At 40.0% G+C, this 19178-nt stretch overlaps 1 pseudogene; it reads left to right on the forward strand.

Annotated features, from left to right (window-relative positions):
- LOC139159894 (zinc finger protein 850-like) overlaps nucleotides 1-18819 on the forward strand; it is a 31916-nt pseudogene extending 13097 nt beyond the window's left edge.
- Nucleotides 18820-19178: the final 359 nt, after the last annotated feature.

Below are 19178 nucleotides of genomic sequence, written 5' to 3' on the forward strand. Positions count from 1 at the left end.
GCCACAAACCGGTAACACCTCTGAGAAAGTCACTGAATCAGTTATTTTACCCAGCTCCACACTTAGACATTGAAAATCTCTTTTTACTACATTAACATTTCTCTGGGACAAATCATTTGTGCCAAGATGCACCACCACATCAACGTTATTACCTTTACTCACAGTCTTAACAATGTTTGTAATCCGCCTCCTGTCCCTGCTGGCAGTGGCCCCTGGGAGACACCTCTGCACCTTAACCACATCCTTGCTCTGTCCCAAATCAACACCTCTAACGGTCGAATCACCCACAAGAAAATGTGTCCTCTTTTTATTTCTACTAACTGTACTTGATGGTTTGGTGACATTTACGACAACTTCCCCTTTGAACATCCCCTCATTCTCTGCCTGAGGGACCTTGCTAATATCTCCAACATCCTTACTATTTAAATCCGCAAGAACACTATAGGAATTCGATACAGAGAGACCAAAATTGCTATGTTTTTGCTCAACTGAACGCAATCTTCCTGAACCGACAGTTGTCCACACAGCCCTCCTCCTCGGGGGTCGCTGTGGAAGTGGAGGCTGGACACATGGCTGCATTACAGCACGTGGCTGGGACAATCTTTCCACTTCTGACTGCAAGCTACAAACTAAGGACTGCAATCTAGAGATCTCGCCATCTAACCTAGATGTCCTTATGCAAAGAGGGCAGTACCCCAAGTTCCACAAGGTACTACGGAAGACAACAGCCAAACAAATGTTACACTGCACCAAGCCAGTCATCTTAACAATGTATTGAAATACAAGTACTTAGCAGGAAAATCAACAACCCCTATTGCTACCAAACTTTGCTGATTTTGGTTTATAGTTATATGATTCGCGCGCCGTTAGGCGCGCGGGCCACTACTTTCCTCTCCTTCTCTGTGATCTGAAGTGCAAATTAGAGTGGCTTTTTCCTGCCTTTTATACTTCCCAGTCTAATCCTTCCCCAGCCTAATCTGATTGGTCTGTGTTTGAAAACAAACTGCTAATAAAATTGTCTGTAACAGCCAGTTATAAATGCCCCTTCTCCTTGAATTCAAAAAATGCAAATGCAGTTTTTGTGTTAGTCCTTTGCATTGCTAAGAATGCTGGATTGACCTAATTAAACAACTGAATTTGAATGGATATTTGAACATGGATCTCGATAGTCTTCTATGAAACATAAATAATGTAAGTGATTAGTATTGGGGCATTTTTTATTTTTTCATTGTAATGTATACTTTTTCAAATGATTTCTAATTATTTTATAAATAATTAAAGTTCTACTTTTCTTTGAATCTTACAGACAAAGAGGATGGCAATGAGCACTCGGGACAATTGTAAATAACATGCAACGTTGAAAAGGGAAGAAAATCAAATGAAAAATCAAAATATTTTCCATTTCTTTTGGAAAACCATACGATTCTCCTTTTCCAGAAGCTGTTAGACAAGAGAGAGAAAATCAAGTAACATTTCAACCTCAAATAAGCAGATTATGCAGACCTCAAGGATATGTTACATGGTTTTTTACCATCAGGAAAAAAGCGAGATATCTGGAAGTCAGTTTAAATGAAAAAGTCAATAATAAACCCATGTACAGCAGACAGGAATGCAGGCCTCTCCCTATGAGGAAGAAAATGGCTTGAATGAAAGTACCACTAAGCAAGGCATTGTCCATATTTTTGATGAACCCAGCGTTGGAAATATTGCAAATTTTTAACGGAAAAACAAGAGATTGCAAATCACAGCTGTTTATACATTGAGGAGCTAGACAGGAGAAGAGCCATGCACACTATCTCAATGTAGCAAAAACTGGTCAGAAATTTGAGTCTTGGAACCAACTACACAAGAGGGAAGCCACAAAAGAACTCCAATGTGGTACGTCTTTAGTGAGCATGGCAACATAGTGGTACATCAGAAGACACACATGAGGGAGGAAACATATGACTGTGCAGATTGTGTGAAGATTTCATTAGAATTCTCAGGTCATGAGACACTAAAAAGGATGCCCACACAGTAATAACACCATTTGAATATCCTTTCTGTGAGGAAAGTTTCAAAGAGAGAATTCCAGTCTAGTGAAGCACCCAAGACTCACAAAAAGGAGAAAACATTAGAATGTGTTGACTGTGTAAAAAAATTCAGTCACAATTTCAGTCATGAAACACCAGAGGAATCACTCAGGAGAGAAACCATTTGAATGCCCTGACTGTGGGAAAAGTTTTAGTAAAAATTGCAACCTGGTGCAACACCAGAGCACTCACACAGGAGAGAAACCCTTTGAATGTCCTGACTGTGGGAAAAGTTTTAGTGATAATTCCAGCCTGGTAACACACCAGAGGACTCACACAGGAGAGAAACCCTTTGAATGCCCTGACTGTGGGAAAGGTTTTAGTCAGAGTTCCCACCTTGTGCAACACCAGAGGACTCACACAGGAGAGAAACCCTTTGAATGCCCTGACTGTGGGAAAAGTTTTAGTCAGGGTTCCCACCTGGTGACACACCAGAGGACTCACTCAGGAGAGAAACCCTTTGAATGTTCTGACTGTGGGAAAAGTTTTAGTGATAATTCCAGCCTGGTGAGACACCAGAGGATTCACACAGGTGAGAAACCTTTTAAATGTCCTGATTGTGGGAAATGTTTTATTTCGAGTTCCAACCTGCTGAGACACCAGAGGACTCACACAGGAGAGAAACCCTTTGAATGTCCTGACTGTGGGAAAGGTTTTAGTGATAATTACAGCCTTGTGATACACCAGAGGACTCACACAGGTGAGAAACCTTTCGAATGTCCTGACTGTGGGAAAAACTTTAGTCAGAGTTTCCACCTGATGGCACATCAGAGGACTCACACAGGAGAGAAACCCTTTAAATGTCCTGACTGTGGGAAATGTTTTAGTCATAATTCCAGCCTCGTGATACACAAGAGGACTCACACAGATGGGAACACCTTTGAATGTCCTGACTGTGGGAAAAAATTTAGTCAGAGTTCCCACCTGGTGGCACACCAGAGGACTCACACAGGAGAGAAACCTTTTGAATGTCCTGACTGTGGGAAAAGTTTTAGTCAAAGTTCCCACCTCGTGGCACATCAAAGGACTCACACAGGGGAGAAACCTTATGAATGTCCTGACTGTGGGAAAAATTTTAGTCAGAGTTCCCATCTGGTGGCACACCAGAGGACTCACACAGGGGAGAAACCTTTTGAATGTCCTGACTGTGGGAAAAGTTTTAGTCAGATTTCCCACCTGGTGAGTCATGAGAGGACTCACACAGGAGAGAAACCCTTTGAATGTCCTGTCTGTCAGAAAAGTTTTCATACGAGTTCCAACCTGGTGGCACATCAGAGGACTCACACGGGAGAGAAACCTTTTCAATGTCCTGACTGTGGGAGAAATTTTAGTCATAATTCCAGCCTGGTGCAACACCAGAGGACTCACACAGGAGAGAAACCCCTTGAATGTCCTGACTGGAAAAAGTTTTAGTAAGAGTTCCCACCTGATGATGCACCAGAGGATTCACACTGGAAGGCGAGCGAGTCTGACTTCCAGTTTTGGTGCCACATTGACAGGTGGGCGGTCTGTGTCCTCCTTGGGGCTGCTTCGACTTTTTCTTTCTTTTTGACTGCCAGAAGGCGATTGTAAGTCTGAAGGAATTGCGATCCCAAAGGGAAGATCCTGTGCCCACGGAGAAGCAGGTCTGCTCTCTGGACAGTGGAGGATACCTTAGGGTCGAGAGTGAAAGAGATCGGCTCTGGCCGATCCGGAGATGTGGCAAACCGACGCCATTGAAGGAACGAATGAGAGAAGCGGCTGGAAATGGCGAGACTGTAAGATCGTGAAAAGTCTTGGAGGAATTTGGATGGATTGTCATTTATCGAGGTGAACTTGGAAAGAACCCTTTCTGCTAATTATTTTTTCTGAGACGGAGGTGGAGTTTTGCCTGACGTAGAGTAAGCGGCGACTGTTCTTTGAAGGCTGTGATCTGAAGCTCTGTTAAAGAACTGGGGGGATAGGCAGAAATAAGACAGCTCAATCCAGCAAGAAATCAAACGCTCTGCTGGAAATCCCCATTGTGACTCTTTACAAAATTACAAAAGTGTGGAAAGTAAATTTATAAGATGGCAGGAAGGGAAAGAAAGTTTCTTTATGGAATGTTGCAGATTGTATGTGGATGTAGTTAAAGGAAAGTTGGAGAAAGACAGCACACTTAAAGTTGGTGATATTTCCTGTGCCAAACCGGAAGACAAACCCCCCACTCTTTCTATTTTTGCCTTCATCTTTTTTTTTCTTACTCCCCTCTCCTGACTGTTGACAAGACTATGTCATGACCTATAAAGCCCTTCATGGCATCGGACCAGAATATCTCCAGGACTGCCTTCTGCCGCACGAATCCCAGTGACCAATTAGGTCCCACAGAGTTGGCCTTCTCCGGGTCCCGTCGACTAAACAATGTCATCTGGTGGGTCCCAGGGGAAGAGCCTTTTCTATGGCAGCCCCGACCCTCTAGAACCAGCTCCCCCGGAGATTAGAACTGCCCCCACCCTCCTTGCCTTTTGTAAACTCCTTAAAACCCACCTTTGTCGCCAGGCATGGGGGAATTGAGATATCTCCCCCGGGCCTATACAATTTATGTATGGTATGTTTGTATGTATGTCTGCTTAATAATGAAATTTTTAAAATGTTTTTTAAATTATTAGATTTATTATAAATTGTTTTATTGTGTTGTGAACCCCGAGTCTACGGAGAGGGGCGGCATACAAATCTAATAAATATATAAATATATAAATGAACACAATTTTGAATTGTTTTTCAACTTTTTTGAACTCCCTTTTTTTTTAACCTTTTCCTATTGACTGAAATAGCCTGGTAAGAAGAATATATGATAAGTCAGCAATGGAAGAAAACAACTGCACCTCCATTAACCCCTCAAACTCCAAGTGATAAGACTACAGGATAGCAGGACGCACCGACTCTTTCAACTTTAACAGCAATACAAAAAATAATGATCAGGGTGCAAGAGTCGATACACCGAAATTATAAAACTGACAGGGACGAAGGAAGAAATTTTTAAAAATGATCAAAGGGTAGGTTGGCTAGATGCTAGGATGGAAACTATTCAAGACACGATTAGAGATAATAAGCAAAAAATACAAATAATTGAAGAACACAATGAAAGAATAGAGACAAGGCTGCAATTTACAGAAAGTAGAACTGAATATGTAAATAAAACCCTAGAAGAGGCAATTATAAAACCGGAACTTGAGAAGGCAGCTTTCTTAAGAATTCTAAATGTTGAGGAGTCAAGAGACTCCTTCCCCAAATTATTTTTGATTTATTAGCAATCATAACAGAGAACAGTGCAGGAAGTATCAGAAGTCATAGATGAGATATACAGAGTTAGTATGGGCTTTGCCCAAAGAAATAGACTCCCAAGGGAAATTCATGTTCGCTTTACGAAAATATCTGTAAGAGATGAAATATACAACCTTTCCAAAGATAATACCTTCAGAGGAAGAGAAATAATAGTGTTGCGACAAATTCCCTGAAGAGTGAGGGAGAAAAGAAGCAAATATCATTACCTATCAACAAAACTTAACAGACACAAGATACCCTTTAGATGGCTAGTTCCGGAAGGAATGGTTATAAATTTCTTGGATAAAAAATACAAAATTACCACCGAGGATGAAGCAAAAGAATTATTTGATCGTCATGTTAAAAATATATAAGACCAAGAAAGAAAGAAAGACAGGGAGAGAGAGAAAGATCATCTCGAGTTACTAAGTTCTGAGGAAAATTTATTGGACAAAGAAGATAGACTGAGGGAAAGCCAAGATAAAAAGCAAGCAACAAGGACCTATAACCAGGGCAAGAGCAGAAGCCAAAAAAATTGATTAATCAAAATTTATATATAATTTGTCTTCAAGAGACTCACATTAAAAAAAATAACAAGCTGATGTACTATCCTTCCCTAGGTTGGGGGCTTTCTTTGTGTCTCTCTTCAGTTAAGAAAAGAGGTGTAGCCATATATGTAAAACGGAAACTTAATCCAAAAATTAATTTATAATGACGAAAATGGAAGAATTGTGATATTACAAATACAAAACGGAAATAAAAAAATAACAATAATTGCAATATATGGTCATTCAATTAACCAGTCTTCATTTTTTTCTTAATTTACATAAAAAAATACAGGAAATTTCTACAGACAATATACTTATAATTGGTGATTTCAATGCAGTAAGTGATAGAAATAAAAGTCCTAAAAAAAATAAATGGAGGAAGGAACTGCCAGCAACATTTGATACACTGAAATCAGAATGTGAGATAAAAGATGTTTGGAAATATTTCTATCCTAACAATAGGCAATATACATTCTATTCCCACACTTTCAAATCATGGTCAAGAATAGACTTGGCCTGGGCCAGTGTAGGATTAATAAATGACATTACAAACATAGAAATCTTACCTAACACATGGGTAGATCATAACCCTGTATTGTTAAAATGGTGAGATTTAAGCAGAAGAACAAATCAAAGATGGACCTTAAACCTGACACTTACCAAAGATAAAAACTACAATGAAACCATGATAAAAGAAATAAATTTATTCTATCAGATAAATAACAATGGGAATACTTCTCTTCAAAATGTTTGGGATACAATGAAGGCATATCTCCGAGGCATAACAATTGCTTATTCGTCAAAAAAGAAAAAAAGAAAAGAAAATACCTTGAAAACTCTAAACATTGAATTAGGAAAACTCGAGAAAGACCTCCAAAATAAACCAGAAAGTAACAAAATATGAGGACAATAAAATTTAGTAAAGCATAAAATAAATTTAATAACCCAAGAGGAACTCGCTTGTAAAATAAAAAAAGTAAAGCAATTTTTTTCCAATTTGGAAATAAGCCAGGAAGGTGGCTGTCCCACAAATTAGCAAAACAAAATGCAGAACAATAAACAGATGCGTTATACCAGTGATTTTCAACCTTTTTTGAGCCGCGGCACATTTTTTACATTTACAAAATCCTGGGGCACACCACCAACCAAAATGACACAAATCTAATAAATAAATACATACATACATACATACATACATACATACATAAATAAATAACCCCCTCATATATACAATCCCATGTAACATCCCCTTATAAATACAGTCAATCATCAATCATCCCTCCTGAAATTTATACCACTGTCTCATTTCTGGGTACTTCTCCTGTCTTTCCCCCTTTTCTCTCTCATGTTTCTCATTTCTCTCTCTTCCTCCCTTTTTCCCTCATTCCTTCTCCCTCTCACTTCTCTTTTTCTATCCCTCTCTCTCTCCCCCCCTTATGTGTGTGTGTGTGTATACACACTCGAACCATTTCCAAAACCAGTTGAGGGCTGGGTTTTTTTTCTCTTTTATTCTTTTCAAAAACAGGTGTGGGCTGGGTTTTTTTTCTTATTATTTGGATGCTTTTTACCATATGCTTCAAAAATCACCTCTCTCTCTCTTTTGTTTCTCCTCTCATTCTCTGCCTCAATCATTATTTCATTTCTCCTTTTTTCTCCCCTTTTTGTTCTCATTTCTCTCGCTCTCCTTTCCTCTCCCTATCTGTCTTGCTTTCTTTCTCTCTTGCTATCTCTTTTTCTCTCTTGCTTTCCTTCTCTCTCTCTCTCTCATTCTCTCTCTTATTTTCTTTCTCTCTCTTGTTCTTTCTCTCATGCTTTCTCTGTCTTGTTCTTTCTCTCTCTGTTGCTCTCTCTCGTTCTCTCTCTTATTTTCTTTCTCTCTCTGTCTCTTTCCTTTCTCTCATTCCCTCTTTCTATCCTTTCTATCACTCTTTCCTTCTCTCCCTCCCTTTCTGTCTCTTTCCTTTCATTCCCTCTTTCTCTTTATCCTTTCTATCTCTCACTCTTTCCTTCTCTCCCTCCCTTTCTCTCTCTTTCCTTTCTCTCATTCCCTCTTTCTCTCTATCCTTTCTATCTCTTTCCTTTCTCTCATTCCCTCTTTCTCTCTATCCTTTCTATCTCTCACTCTTTCCTTCTCTCCCTCCCTTTCTCTCTCCTTTCTCTCATTCCCTTTCTCTCTATCCTTTCTATCTCTCACTTTTCTTTCTCTCCCTCCCTTTCTGTCTCTTTCCTTTCTCTCATTCCCTCTTTGTCTCCTGGGGCTGACTGTGCCTGCCCTGCACCCCCCACCGCGGAGGGAAAGCATTTGGCATCGGCACCGCCAACCCCCCCTCCACGAGCAGCAAAAGCCTCTGTGACTGAGCCGAAAGGCAAACGGCGCGATCCGTCGCTGAGGCTTTTGCTGCTCGTGGAGGGGGTAGGATTTTCTCCTCCCTACCTCCCCGACAGCCAAACGTCGCTGAGGCTTTTGCTGCTCGTAGAGGGGTGGCGCTGATGCCACTCCCCCCCCCAGGAAAGAGGTGCAGGAAAGCAGCGTGTTTAAAAGGCGGAAAGCAAACCCGGCTTTCCTGGCCGGCACAGGGCTTTCCCGCCGCTCCCCCACCGAAAACACAACAGAGGATGACAAGCAGGACGAAGCGGGGTGGAGCAACGCGAGGCTCAAGCAGGCAGCTTCCGCGCGTTTCTTTCAGCGGAAGAGGAGGAGAGGGAGCAGATCGGGCGGGGGCAGCGCCTTCTACTGCCGGTGCCTCCCCGCCCCCCGACCCCCACGGGCTGGCAGGGGGATGGGGACTGCGCGCCCATGGAAAAGGGCATGCAGGGGGGGGTATTTTGGGGTGCGCGGGTAGTGGCGGCGGCGGCGGGCAATAGCCGGGGGGCGGCTTCTGCAAGTGGGAGCTCCAGGGCTGAAGCCTCAACCCTGGGGCTCCCACTTGCAGGAGCCGCCTTGCGGCACACCTGGCCATGTCTCGCGGCACACTAGTGTGCCTCGGCACACAGGTTGAAAAACAGATCACCCTAGCCTTTTATGAGGAACTTTATAATGCAGGAAACCCTAATTCAGATTTGATAAACAACTATACAGAAAACCTATCTTTAGTAACTTTATTTATTTATTTATTTATTTATTTATTTATTTATTTATTTAATTGGATTTGTATGCCGCCCCTCTCCGAGGACTTGGGGCGGCTCACAGCATATATAAAAACAGAACAATAATGTATATCCAAAGAAGACAGGCAAATGTTAAACAATAAAATAAGTAACATAGAGTTAAGAAACGCTCTAAACAATCAGAAAAATAATAAATAATAAATCCCCTGGACCGGATGGTATCCCTATTGAAATTTATTAAAAAATGCACAAGACATTTGAGACTATGCTGTTGGAACTTTATAACAACATCTTAGAAACCAGAAACCTGCCAAATTCATAGAAGGAATACTCATTATATACAAAACTATAGACCCATATCCTAATTGAACTCAGACTACAAATTATTGGCTTCCATCATGGCAGAGAGATTTTTTTTTTAATTAAATAAAATCATACACCCTGGTCAGAAGGGCTTCCTTCCGGGAAGAAATATCTCAAACAATACAAGAATCATTTTGGGTATATTGGAATTTTACGACAAAAGAACAAATAAACAATTAGGGTTAATTTTTGTGGATATTCAGAAAGCTTGCAATAGTATATATTTGAAATTCTTTATAAACCAGCTCGAGGAAATGAAATTTGGAGATAACTTTATAAACCTAATAAAATCCATTTATTCTAAACAATCAGCTAAAATCATCTTAAATATTATAATTATTATTATTAATTAGATTTATTAGATTTGTATGCCGCCCCTCTCCGAAGAGGGGGCGGCATACTGAGATCACTTCTCAAATCAATATAAGGAAAGGTGTCCATCAAGGTTGCCCTTTGGCACCTTTGATATTTATCTTAGCCTTGGAAACCCTACTGAAAAAAATACGAAGCACTTGATTTCTTCTTTATCCTTGATCAAGGAAATTGAAACATTTGGGGAAATAACTGGGTTAAGAATAAATAAATAAATAACAAAAATAATTACAAAAAATATGTCTCAAGTACAAAATACTAAGCTAGAAAATCTATTAAAAATAAAGATCATTTAAAAAATCAGATACAGTAATACCTCGTCTTACAAATCTAATTGGTTCTGGAAGGAGGTTCGTAAGGTGAAAAGTTCGTAACACGAAACAATGTTTCCCATTGGAAACAATGTAAAAGCGATTAATGCGTGCAAGGGAGGACAAAAATCGCAAAATGGTGCTCCGCTGGGCGCCATCGCCCGGCTGTCACCTTTAAAAGAGCCAGGGGGCTCCTCCGCGTTTTCCCGAACCCAAACTTTTCGGGTTCGGGTTTGGGAGGCCGCCGAGAAGCGCCGCCGCCTGCCTGTCACCTTCTTAAACAGCCAGAGGGCTCCTTGGCGTTCTCCCGAACCCGAACTTTTTGGGTTCGGGTTCGGGAGGCCGCCGGGAAGCGCCGTCGCCTGCCTGTCACCTTCTTAAACAGCAGGGGGACTTCTCCGCGTTCTCCCAAACCTGAACCCGGAAGTTTGGCAAAAGTTCAGGTTCGGGTTCTGGAGGCTGCCGAGAAGCGCCCGGCTGTTTCAGAAGGTTACAGCCGGGCAGCGCCACTGAGCCGATCTGGAGGCTGGGGAGGAGGTGGGGAATCCCAATAGGGAATTCCATGGGCGAAGCTTTGACGTCACGAAGACGTCCTTCCTGGTCGGCTGAAATGTGGCCTTTATTTGTTTTTTTTCTTTTTTATAATCAATAAAAAATATTTTTTTTAAAAAGGAAGAAGAGCGAGGTAGGAGGGAAGAAGGTAACAAGGAGAAAAGGTGAAGGGAATAGGAGATAGAGGGAGGCTAGTAACATAGTAATCTATAAAAGCTATAAAATATATAAAAGCTAGTAATATAGAAGGAAAACAGATGGGAGGTAAAAGTAACAGTGCCAATTTAGGATATTTGTTTATGATATATTGGAAAAATGTACAAGTTTGTAACATGTTGATATGGTATATGTATAAATGTAAAGTTTGTGAAAAAGATTTTTAAAAATAGAAAAAATAATGAATGTCCTATCTGTGGGAAAGGTTTCAGTCAGAATTGCAACCTCGTACACCATAGGATTCACACAGGAAAGTAACCATTTGAATTTCCTTTTTGCAGGAAAGGTTTTAGTTATAATTTCAGTCTGTTGAGACACCAGAGGACTCACACCATTGAGAAATCTTTGAATTATCCAATCTGTGGACATTACTTCAAGCATAAATCATCTCTTAATCCCTGGATAGTTCAGTGGATTTGCAGCTGGCTGAAGCGTAGACATCAGAGAGTTATTGTTAATGGCGAGTATTCTGAGCAGAGACAGGTTACAAGCAGTGTGCCACAAGGGTCTGTTCTGGGTCCTATTCTTTTTAGTATGTTTGTGAGTGACATAGGGGAAGGTTTGGTAGGGAAGGTTTGCCTATTTGCCAATGACTCTAAAGTGTGCAATAGGGTTGATATTCCTGGAGGCGTCTGCAATATGGTAAATGATTTAGCTTTACTAGATAAATGGTCAAAGCAATGGAAACTGCAGTTTAATGTTTCCAAATGTAAAATAATGCACTTGGGGAAAAGGAATCCTCAATCTGAGTATTGTATTGGCAGTTCTGTGTTAGCAAAAACTTCAGAAGAGAAGGATTTAGGGGTAGTGATTTCTGACAGTCTCATAATGGATGAACATTGCGGTCAGGCGGTAGGGAAAGTAAGTAGTAGAATGCTTGGCTGCATAGCTAGAGGTATAACAAACAGGAAGAGGGAGATTGTGATCTCGCTATATAGAGCGCTGGTGAGACCACACTTGGAATACTGTGTTCAGTTCTGGAGACCTCACCTACAAAAAGATATTGACAAAATTGAACGGGTCCAAAGACAGGGTACAAAAATGGTGGAAAGTCTTAAGCATAAAACCTATCAGTAAAGACTTAATAAACTCAATCTTTATAGTCTGGAGGACAGAAAGGGGGGACATGATTGAAACATTTAAACATGTTAAAGGGTTAAATAAAGTTCAGGAGGGAAGTGTTTTCCATAAGAAAGTGAACACAAGAACAAGGGGGCACAATCTGAGATTAGTTCTGGAAAGAACAGAAGCAACATGAGAAAATATTATTTTATTGAAAGAATAGTAGAGGCTTGGAACAAACTTCCAGCAGACATGATTGGTAAATCCACAGTACCTGAATTTAAACATGCCTGGCATAAAGATATATCCATCCTAAGATATAATACAGGAAATAGTGTAAGGGCATGAGGTCTTTTTCTGCCGTCAATCTTCTATGTTTCACAAGGATATTATTATTGTTGTTATATAATTATAATAATAGTATTTATATGCTGCTCTGAGGACTCTGAGCAGCTAACAATCAGAATAAATGCAACAAAAACAAAAACAGTTAAAATTTAAAAATAAAAATCAATAATATCAATAATTCCAGGCCTGCCGGAAAAGCCAGGTCTTAATGGCTTTCCGCAAGACCGGTAGGGAAGAGGTAATGCGGATCTCTAGTAGCAGGTGGTTCCAAAGGGTCGGAACCACCATGGAGAAGGCTCTTCCCAGAGGTCCCGCCAGCCGGCATTGTTTGTTGGACAGGACCTGGAGAAGGAAAACTCTGTGGGCCCGTAATGGCTGCAGCGAGTAAATTTAGGAGAAAATACCCCCTTTTTTTTCTATGTTGGTCTTGTAGATATGTATGTTTTGTCCTTTGTGCGTTGATTGAGACTCTAGAAAAAGTGCAGAGAAGAGCAACAAAAATGATTAGGGGACTGGAGGCTAAAACATATGAAGAACGATTGCAGGAACTGGGTATGTCTAGTTTAATGAAAAGAAGGGCCAAGGGTGACATGATAGCAGTGTTCCAATATCTCAGGAGATGCCACAAAGAAAAGGGAGTCTATTCTCCAAAGCACCTGAGGGTAGAATAAGACGCAATGGGTGGAAACTAAACAAGGATAGAAGTAACTTAGAAGTAAGAAATTTCCTGACAGTTAGAACAATTAATCAGTGGAACAAATTGCTTCCAAAAATTGTGAGTGTTCCAACACTGGACGTTTTTAAGCAGATGTTGGATAACCATTTGTCTGAAGTAGTGTAGGTTTCCTGCCAAAGCAGGGGGTTGGACTAGAAGACCTACAAGGTCACTTCCTACTCTGAAATCAGTCTTGGGCTGTGGAGAGGTTTTGATTTTCACTGAGAGTCATCCTTAACAAAGATGATTGTGCCATTCTTTAAACCTTCATGAACATTTACAATTGAAAGACTCCAGAAATATTTCCTAGACTACAGTCGACCTCACCCCCTTCCTAAGAGGTCTGTAAGGGGCGTTCATAAGTGCACCACTGTGCCTACAATCCCTGTCCCGCTGTACTATTGTCTAAATTTACCTATACCTATTTTGCTTTTGTTTATCTATCATGTTCATGTTTTGAAAAATAAATAAAATTAAAATATTTCCTTTAAAAAAATTCATTTAGGGGGAAATATTTCCCCATTTGCCCCACCCCCCTCTTTGTAGGTTGGTCTTGTAGATGTGTATATTTTGTATTTTCTACGTTGCTTTGTTTTAAATTCAATTTTAAAAAATCTTTTAAAAAAAATAAAATAAATTTAGGGCTCAGCACATATCTAATCTTGGTAAGCCAAGTATTTATTTATGTATTTATTTATTTTGTCCAATACACAATAAAACACAATGAAGGTAATAAAGGACACCTTCGAGGAAATAGAATTAGATAAAGAATAGAAGAGAATATAGGATAAAATAATTGAGAGAATAGAAGAAAGATATAAGGATAGAAGAGAAGCTATATCGGATATAGGAGAGACAATAGGACGGGGTCGGAAGGCACTCTGGTGCATTTATGCAGGCATCACATTTCACTAGGCTAGTTGTTAGAAGTGAAAAACGATTTGACAGCATTTATACAGTAAAAACATCTTATAAACGCCTTAGGTAAAGACGGGACAAGAGTGTTTTTCTTCCGCTCTCAGGAGATGGCAGTCAGATAGGCAACATCTGTGCCTGAAACGTGCCTAATAGAGGACTTAAAACCATCGAGCACCGAATTTCTAGAAAAGATCGGAAGAGAAAAGAAACGCAGAGGAACTTCCTCTTCCGGAAGACTCATGGGAGGGAGGTGGGGTGCAGAGCGGCTTTTGTGCTGTTCCGAGGATCGAAGCAGCAGCTGGAAGGTGAGTTGAGGGAAGGGGCTGGGGTGTCCGGGAGAAAGTCGGGCTGTTTGGTTCCCTCCACGGCCTGGAAGCAGAGAGGCAACCGGGATGGAGCGCGTCAACTGCTGGTGCTGCAGGTTCCTCTCCTGCCCAAATTTAATCCCACTGGTGCTGCACGCTGTGAAACTGGTGGCTGCAATTTTCTGCTGGTGGGAAGATTGAAAAAGTCTCAAGTTAAGGTTGATTCTCTGGGAATGGCTTCCCTCCAGAGGTTGTGGGTTGTTGCATCATTGGAGATTGTGAGAGAGTTGGGAGGGACTTTGCCGGTCTTCAATTCCGACGCCCTGCACAAGCAGGAGACCCAATACAATTTCTGGCAAGTGGTTAATTGTTCTCAGTGTCAGGAAAATTCTCCTTAGTTGTTGGTTGGTTCTCTCCTGGGTTACTTTCCATCCGCTGCTTCTTGTCTTGCCTTCTGGTGCATTGCAAAATAAGTTGACCCCTTTCTTCTTGACCCCTCAAGTGTTGGAAGATGGCTCTCATGTCAAACCTAGTCCTTCCTTTCACTGGACTAGACATACCCAGTTCCTGCAACGCTTCTTTACATCTTTTAGCCTCCAGCCCCCTAATCATCCCTACTTCTCTTCTCTGCAATCTTTTTAAAAATGTGGCAATCAAAACTTGTCACAGTTATCCAAGTGTGATCTTACTAAAGCATTATAAATTGATATGAACACTTCTCATGATCTTAAATCTACCCCTGTGTTAATACAGCCTAGGATTGCATTAGCTTTTATGGCCACTGCAATCACACAGTTGACTCTTTTTAGGGGATTGTTCACTAAAAATAATAATTATTATTATTATTACTATTATTATTATTTATTAGATTTGTATGCTGCCCCTCTCCAAAGGGTAGGACTTCAAGATCCATCTGATAGTTACTGCTATTGAGCCAGGTTGTAAAAACTGATTGTGAGCAATCTTATACTGCAACCAAAGTATTGGATTTCAGAAAAACAAATGTTAACGAAATAGAAATAATAATAATAATAATAATAATAATAATAATAATAATAATAATAATAATTTATTAGATTTGTATGCCGCCCCTCTCCGAAGACTCTGGGCGGCTCACAACAATAATAATAACAGTGTTACAATGTAAAAAAATCTAAGATTAAAAAGCATCTAAAAACCCCATCATTTAAAAACCATGGAACACACGCATACCATACATAAAAATATAAAAGCCTGGGGGAGATGTCTCAATTCCCCCATGCCTGGCGATACACGTGGGTCTTAAGCAATTTATGAAAGACAAGGAGGGTGGGGGCAGTTCTAATCTCTGGAGGGAGTTGATTCCAGAGGGCCAGGGCCGCCACAGAGAAGGCTGTTCCCCTGGGGCCCGCCAGACAACATTGTTTAGTCCACGGGACCCGCAAAAGGCCAACTCTTTTTTTCTGTAAAGGGACCAGCTGAGAGACACACAGAGCTGCTAAACTGCAGTACAGGTAAGATGCCTGTCTCACAGCCAACCACACACTTGCACCCTCTGTTCCACCCCACCCACTCTCCCACCCCCAATTGCATTCCACCATGAGACCTGCCCCTGTCCTATCTTCAGAGAAGCATGTTATCTACAATAATATATCCCCAGCAGTTCAAGATATCTTTGATGATAGTCCTTTGCATTGCTAAGAATGCTTGATTGATCAAATTAAACAACTGAATTTGAATGGATATTTGAACATGGATCTCGATTTATTATTTTATTTATTTATTTATTACTTAGATTTGTATGCCGCCCCTCTCCGAAGACTCGGGGCGGCTCACAACATGTAAAAACAAATCATAAGCAATCAGACAAATTTAAAATATTTAAATATTTTAAAAACCCCATATGCTAACAGTCACACACACAGACATACCATGCATAAATCTTCTCTGAATCATAAATAACGTAAGTGATTAGTATGGGGGCCATAGTTCCCTCTAAGCTGAGCAGTGAGCATCGCTCACTTAAAAATCATCATCAACTCAGAGTTTTCCAAACCTGCCCAGAAGCCGAGAGGGAAAGAGAGAGAGGGAAGGAGAGAGAGAGGAAGAGAGAGAAACAGATAGAAAAAAGAGAGGAAGGAAAAGAGAAAGAAAAAGAATGGGAGTAAGGAAGGGAGAAAGAAAATCAAAATCTAGTTTGAAAGTAGCTCAACTATTTAAGTGGCATTTTGATATTGATAGAGTTGCCCTATTATCAGCTCACTGTTATAGACACACAGTACAGTATTTTATTTTAAAATTCTCTGAGGCAAAACAGGGTGGGGTTTTTGTTTGTTTGTTTGCTTGTTTATTTATTTATTTATTTATTATTTCTGTGCCGCCCAGTCCTGAAGGGACTGCCGCTCAGACACTATACTTTTCCGCCCCCCCCCCCCAAAAAAAAGAAATTAGAGGGAACACTGAGGGGGGCATTTTTGATTTATTGATTGTAATATATACTTTTTTCTTTTTTCAAATGATATCTATTTTATAAACAATTAAAATTCTCCTTTTCTCTGAATCTTACAGACAAAGAGGATGGCAATAAGACCACTCAGGACAATTGTAAATAACAAGCAATATTGAAAAGGGAAGAAAATCAAAATATTTTCCATTTCTTTTGGAAAAACATACAATTCTCCCCCTCTTTCAGAAGCTGTTAGACAAGAGAGAGAAAATCAAGAAACATTTCAAGCTCAAATAAGCAGATTATGCAGAACTCAAGGATACGTTACATGGTTTTTCCTCCATCAGCAAAAAAGGGAGATATCTGGAAGTCAGTTGAGAGGAAAAGGTCAATAGTAAAGCGACGTAGAGCACACAGGAATGCAGGCCTCTCCCGGTGAGGAAGAAAATGTCTTGAATGAAAGCACCACTAAACAAGACATTGTACATATTTTTGATGAACTCAGCTGTGGAAAACAAGATATTGCAATGAGGAGGATCTAGACAGGAGAAGAGCCATGCACACTCTCTCAATGTAGCAAAAATTGGTCAGAACAGTTCCCTTGTGATTCTTGGAACAAACTACACAAAAGGGAAGCCACAAAATAACTCCCGATGTATTAAGTCTTTAGTGAACATGGCAACATGGTGGTACACCAGAAAACACATGAGTGTGGAAATATATGACTATGCAGATTGTGTGAACATTTCAATAGAAATTCTCAGGTCATGAGACACTAAAGGATGCAGACACAGGAATAAAACCATTTGAATATCCTTTCTGTGAGGAAAATTTCAAATAGAGAATTCCAGTCTAGTGAAGCACCCAAGACTCGCAAAAAAGAGAAAACATTTGAATGTGCATATAATAAAATGAATATAATAAAATGCAATCACAATTTCAGTCATGAAACACCAGAGGACTCGCAAAGGAGAGAAACCTTTTGAATGTTCTGACTGTGAAAAAAGTTTTAGTAAGAATTCCAATTTGGTGCAACACCAGAGGACTCACACAGGAGAGAAACCCTTTGAATGCCCTGACTGTGGGAAAGGTTTTAGTCAGAGTTCCCACTTGGTGCAACACCAGAGGACTCACACAGGAGAGAAACCCTTTGAATGCCCTGACTGTGGGAAAGCTTTTATTAATAATTCCAACCTGGTACAACACCAGAGGACTCACACAGGAGAGAAACCGTTTGAATGCCCTGACTGTGGGAAAAGTTTTAGTCGCAGTTCCAACCTGGTGCAACACCAGAGGACTCACTCAGGAGAGAAACCCTTTGAATGTCCTGACTGTGGGAAAAGTTTTAGTCAGAGTTCCCACCTAGTGACACACCAGAGGACTCACACAGGAGAGAAGCCCTTTGAATGTCCTGACTGTTGGAAAAGTTTTAGTGAGAATTCCAAACTGGTGCAACACCAGAGGATTCACACAGGAGAGAAACCTTTTGAATGTCCTGACTGTGGAAAAAGTTTTAGTGAGAATTCCAAACTGATGCAACACCAGAGAACTCACACAGGAGAGAAACCCTTTGAATGTCCTGACTGTGCGAAAAGTTTTAGTGAGAATTCCAAACTGGTGCAACACCAGAGGACTCACACAGGAGAGAAACCCTTTGAATGTCCTGACTGTGGAAAAGATTTTTGTCATAATTCCAGTCTGGTGAAACACCAGAGGACTCACACAGGAGAGAAACCCTTTGAATGTCCTGAGTGTGGAAAAAGTTTTAGTCAGAGTTGGAGCTTGGTGGAACACCAGAGGACTCACACAGGAGAGAAACCATTTGAATGTCCTTTTTGTGGGAAAGGGTTTAGTTATAATTCCAGCCTGGTGAGACACCAGCAGACTCACACCATGGAGAAATCTTTAAAGGAAATTCACATGAGACAACATTTCAAGAATTTAGAGAAGTCTTGAATTTTTTTTAATATACTCCCATTGAAAATGTAGGTGAGAAATTTATTGTTGGAATTTTGGCCTAATTTAGTTTACTCTCACATTTCTCAGGATTAAATTTATAGTTGGAGAGAAAAGGAAAGTGGAAAATGCCCTAACTCGCATAACATTGATACATTTAATATTTTTTGCAAGAATTTTTAAATATCTGCTGGTAATGTTTTTACCACCTTCATCAACTCCATCATTTATTTTTTCATTAAACGTATTTTTAATATTCTCTGGCACTTTTGGTAATTTATCTCTTCCCAAATTATCTTTTACTTTGAGTTTTTTTTAATCATATAATTTTTCATTAACTTCTTCAATTATTTTTTAATCTCATTTTAAAATGTATACATCCTTTCTCATCTTCTAATTTACTTATCAATTTATTCTTTTTTAATTTAAAGGCTAACCATCTTCCTATTTTTTTGGCATTTTAAAAAAAGTTAATAATAATAGTAATAATAATAATAATAATAATAATAATTTATTAGATTTGTATGCCGCCCCTCTCTGAAGACTCGGGGCGGCTCACAACAATAATAAAAACAATATTATAGCGAAACAAATCTAATATTAAAAAGGAAGCATATAAAACCCT

Source organism: Erythrolamprus reginae, chromosome 2, assembly GCF_031021105.1.
Source record: "Erythrolamprus reginae isolate rEryReg1 chromosome 2, rEryReg1.hap1, whole genome shotgun sequence".
Lineage (NCBI taxonomy): Eukaryota > Metazoa > Chordata > Lepidosauria > Squamata > Dipsadidae > Erythrolamprus > Erythrolamprus reginae.